Source organism: Mus caroli, chromosome 12 (genome assembly GCF_900094665.2).
Source record: "Mus caroli chromosome 12, CAROLI_EIJ_v1.1, whole genome shotgun sequence".
NCBI classification, from domain to species: Eukaryota; Metazoa; Chordata; class Mammalia; order Rodentia; family Muridae; genus Mus; species Mus caroli.
In genome coordinates, this window is record NC_034581.1 from 69,288,792 (window position 1) to 69,294,459 (window position 5,668).

Below are 5,668 nucleotides of genomic sequence, written 5' to 3' on the forward strand. Positions count from 1 at the left end.
GTGAGTTTCTTACCTTTCACGTAAGTAAAACTAGGATAACTCATCATCCTAGTTTTATAGGTAAAAAAAAAAAACTATATGTAAAACACAATGCTATATTTATAGGTAAAACACAATGCTCTATAATCAGAGACTAAACTATAGGACATTGTAGGCTATATGAACTAAGGGATGTGGGAAATTGGACCAAAAACATCATCTCATACACAGGATAATTTTTTTGATAAAGAACTTGCAAAATCTAGTTCCTGTGACTTGAGGTTTTCATATTTTAGAAAGTTGATGAGAAGGACCATGGAATCTATTAACAAGCCCTGAAATCCAGATTGTATTGAGATCTGCTTCTGATCAATTGCAATGGGTTAATTAGTTGCAGATTGAAGTATGTGCTCATGAAGTGGGGAAGTCAAGACAAGAGTCATTTAAAACCTATGCTCTGTTTGCCCGCTGAGGAATCACAGGTGTTCGTGATGAGCAATGGATAGTGAAATTAAAGTGCAGTGTGCATGCCGCCCAAGAGCTTTCCACAGTACATGCTATATAAAGACCCATCTTGAGGAATAAGCAGTACTTTTGGTACTTAACATCTTTGTTTTTACATAAAAGCCTGGAATTTTCATGGGCTTTTAAAATAAGAATGATGAGAACATAAAATGAAAAATGTGTCCTTGATGGTCTACTGTGCCACATGTTTACATTGGCATGCTGATGAGCTGCATCTCCTTAGGCAGAAATAAAGATCATGAAAATGTCTATGTTTATCAAGATTACATCTACTGCCTATTAATATTAAGTAGCCACCACTTCTCCTTTGACCTGATATACTGAACACATATTCCAATGAGATATTTGCGTCCTGTGATAGAGGAAAATGTCTTGGATTTCAGATTCTTTATGGAGACAAAAAAAAAAAATCCAATTATGTAATAGAAGATCTCTGCAGAGCAGAAGGTCAGAGTTGCTTATTCAAATCATATCATTTAATAAAACTGATCTTAAATAGCTCTTGCTTTTAATAGGTAATAGTCAGAAATGTGGATGATCCAGAGACAAGACTTCATGGGTAACTAATTTGGATCATTAAGGTCTGTTCCAAACTTTCTCAAGGAAGCAGACATGCCAAGATCTGTCAGTGTCATCTGATAAAGCTACTAACATTGTTACTGTACTTCTTTTCATGCAAGATAAGAAGTGAACTTATAAAATATATAAAATTTCATAGGAGATCTTGGGATCCAAAAAAAATGAAAACTTTATTAAGAAATAATGGTTCTGATTTGCATTTCCCCAATAATCAAGGATATTGAACATACAACATCTTCCATGACCTATGCAAACCAAAAACAATGCAAGAAAAGATATTCTAGAAAACATAATTTACTATGAGTGACTTAATTAAAAGCTTGCACAAACTAAAAGGCAGAGATTCTCAACCTGTATGTTGCAACCCTCTCAGGAATGGAGAGGTCACATCATATATCCTATATATCAGATCAGATTTTTACATTATGATTCATAATAGTAGAAGCATTGCAGCTATGAAGTAACAATTAAATAACTTTATGATTGGGAGTCATCACAACTTGAGGAACTGTATTAAAGGCTTGCAGCATTAGGAAAGTTAAGAGTAACTACTATAAGGGTTTCCCTGAATAGTCAATGGCTGATTTGCAGCATTTGCAAAAGAGGAGGGAGCAGAGCCCAGAAGACAGACAGACAGACAGACAGACAGACAGAATATCTACTTGTGATGTGATGTCTTCTATCATGTGTCATGAAGCCACCCATCTTTGATTAACAAGTAGGAAGAGTCTTGTAGTTTTGTTTATCCACACATGTCATGTCAATCAAAACTTTAACCTTCCCTTTGACCTTTGCTACCATCCATAATTCATGCTTTTGTTGCAATCAACTACTCTCTTTAGACACTCTTACTAAATAAACATAGTATTGAACACAGCAATAAAGATGGGATTAATCATTTTCTTGTCATTATCTGCTTTGCTCCAGTGAATGAATTAATTATGTCTCCTTGCTGAGCTATTGGAAGCCTGACCATATGAAAAAACAGTGCTAGGGAAAAACGATATGAGTAAATACTCAGGAGCATTTATGATTGTTTTTGCTAATTAGTAAGGCAGCAAATGACAAATTCACTCTCAAAAAAATAATGCATCTTAATTTCTTTCTTTTGGTGATTTATAAGATAATACATTTCTGTTTCTTTATTTCTTTTTAACCTTCCAATCCTTTGGGATCTGACCCTGAGGAATTATATCTAGAGTTAAAGGTATAAAAGTCATTGCTTAAACTGGGCGGTGGTGGTGCACGCCTTTAATCCCAGCACTTGGGAGGCAGAGGCAGGCGGATTTCTGAGTTTGAGGCCAGCCTGGTCTACAGAGTGAGTTCCAGGACAGCCAGGGCTACACAGAGAAACCCTGTCTAGAAAAACCAAAAAAAAAAAAAAAAAAAAAGTCATTGCTTACCTGCTGCACTGCACTGAGCCCAGAGAAGCTTCATCAGGCAGCAAATCATAGGAAAATAAAGAAGAAGAAAAAAAGAAAAAACAGGACGACAGGGTCAGGGGAGTCTTCCAGGAGAATCTAATGGGATAAAGAAGAAGTAAGAGTCTGGGTTTCAGAAACAACAAAATATGGAAGGATTAGAGCAGATAAAGAGAGACAGGGACTGGAGAGATGAGTCAGCAGTTAAGAGCACTCACTGCTCTTGCAGAGGACCCAGGTTTGGTTCACAGGACCCACCTGGCTGCTCACAACTATCTATAATTCCAGTTCCAGAGGATCTGACAATGCTTCAGAGCTCTACAGTATTCTAGGCCTGTACTCAGTGCACATACATACATTCAGGCAAAGGGCACATAAAATAAAATGAATAAAGCTCTAATAAAAGGGAAATAGGAATACAGGAAGAAACAAAGAGCTCACCTCCAAGCCTTGATTGCAGGTTTGAAACTTCAGCTTTGAATGGACAAAGAGACTCTCCTTTTGCCCTGAACTTCTGGAAGACCATGTTAGTCCATTAGGAAGAAATGAAATGAAATGAAATGAAATGGAAAGACCTAGAACTGTATCAAATACAAATGGTGACAACACTCTTCAGAGTCTAAAATTTTCAGTAGAGTCAGAAGCAACATATAAAGGATAAACAGCTGTTGACACCGTGTAGATCTTCCAGTATTCACTAAAGCTTTCATATTTGCTCTAGAGATGTGTACCATGACTGCATGGTGTCAATGTCCTATATCCAGAATCATCTTAATATCATAAAAGACTTTGTCAGCACAGACATTTGACAGTTCCAGTCTCCTTTCCCTTGTGTCACCATGATATCTCACAAGATAAAAAACAGTAAGGCTGTTATATAGACACACAGCAAGGCTCCTATACAGGAAGACCTTCCCTGGACAGTGCCATTGATCAATGAGTAAGATGGTAAAGAGCCTGGGCATAAATGAGTAAGTATGTCACCTGAGCCTGTCACTGAAGAGGTAGCTGCTCTTACAATAATGGTTGCAACTTTTTTCCTTTTTCTGGAAAAACAAAAGAAAATAAATGAACAAACACATGGCTGTCACCAAAAAATAGTGCCACAATATTGTCTAATGGCCTCTCTGGAATCCCATTTGAATTCAGAGCCAAGAGGGAAAACAGTAGCATTTTAGGGGGAAAAATCTTTCAAGGAAAGAAAGATTTACTCTGAAATAATCCCTGTGTGCCATAAGGAGTTCACCTTACTCGTTGCTGTTAGCTTTCAGACACGATGGAACTGTCAGATCACCCAAGGTCCATTTGCAAGGTGAGAGAAAATGAAAGAGAACATACCCTAGAGAAGAAAGATGGCGGGTGCTGTGCAAATCCCTCCCAGGGGAGCTATAAGCAGCTACTACCCCTCCTCAGAATGTCCCAATGACAAGCCAACCAAGTTCACCCTGGAGAATCAATGAGTTTGTTGGGCTTACTTGGAAAGCCCAGTGAGTATGAAGGATTATATACAATACTCACATAGCATGGATGAAGGATTATGGACAAGCACAAGGTCACCCGAAAGCAGCGGAACTGGAAAGTCTGCACCCTGCATGGATGAAAGTTCCCTCTCCACCACCTACAAGGTGATCCCATTTCTGATTGCTTTCTCCAGCCTATACACTCTGTCCAGCACATGCCCAAGATCCTCCAATGCCAAGTTGGGAATTAAGTCAGTGAAGATCTAATGAGCCCCCTTATGTCTTTCATTTCCCATTCCATAAACAGGTTATTTCTTAGATTTGTCTTAATATGAGCTAAACAAAGAGACACCAGTGATCATGCTCCCATCTTCTTCAATGTTCCTTGAGCTTTTGGTTTTGTTGGGCTCCACAACTCTGCATTTTGATTGGTTGTGGTTTTCTGTAGTGTTGGGGTGCACTATGCGAAAGGCTGTCTTTGTTTTATTCAGTTGTTAATTCTGTGCTGTCAGAGAGCTGAGAACTGACCAAATTTTTGTACTTTTATTCTTACGGTTCATCACCTGTCTCAGTAATTTGTAAGCATACACCTTCCTCACTTGCAGATTGGTTTAATAAAAAGGAGATGGCCAATAGCTAGGCAGGAAGTAGAAGGCCAGACTTTTGGACAGAGAAAAATGTCTCTGGGACAGAAATGAGAGATGGGAAGATTCACCAGTGGACATGGAGGAGATCTGATGTACGGGGAGGGAGAGAGGTGAGTAACAGGTCATGTGGCAGGACATGGACTAGAATAGTCGGGTTAATTAAGTTAAATGAGCTAGCTGGAAGGTAGCCTAAGCTAGGCCTAAGCTATAATAGAATTAACAAGTCTCTGTGTCATGATTTGGTGGCTGGTGGGTCCAAGGAAGTCCCACAATACTGTAGTGGTCTCCATGTGTTGCAAAGCAAACTTTAGGAAGTCTTCCTGTGATCTTCTTCTCCCTCCTTCCTTCCTCACTTCTTCTTTCCATCCCTTCTTCCTACTCTCTATCCTTTCTTTTCAAAACAGAAAGTAGCCTGACTGCTTTCTTCTTATTATTATTATGTAAAATGTGAGGTGAGTGTGGATGCTGTCACTTATATGATATAGACGATGACCTAAATCTCCTCATCGATTAGAATGTCACACATTTTAAACACATAACATGAGAAGCAGCAGAGACTTCAAAAAGAAACATGGCTTTCAAGCCATAGTCAAAATCAGGCAGAAGTCATCTTTGTATGTCATCTATAAAATGGATTGATTGTAGGAAATTCTACTCTCCATCCAAATGACAATCTCTTTGTTACACAGTGAGAAATACACAGTGCCTTTTGTGTGGAATTCTATTCTTACCCTTAAGATGACTCTTGATTGATCAAGGACTTAAAAGATAAAATATAAAGGTCATGTTAGACTTCAGAAGGGGTCAGAGACACTACCCACCTTAGGATTTTGGAAGAATGGTGGTGACAAGATGGGAGAGCCTGAGGCTCTAAAACAGCTGCTTTTATGGCTTTCTTCTCTGGTCCAATGTGAGGATCAAAGGATAAATCTGTATCCAAGACATATATGAGCCAGGCATGGTGGCGCATGCTTTTAATCCCAGCACTCGGGAGGCAGAGGCAGGCAGATTTCTGAGTTTGAGGCCAGCCTGGTCTACAAAGTGGGTTCTAGGACAG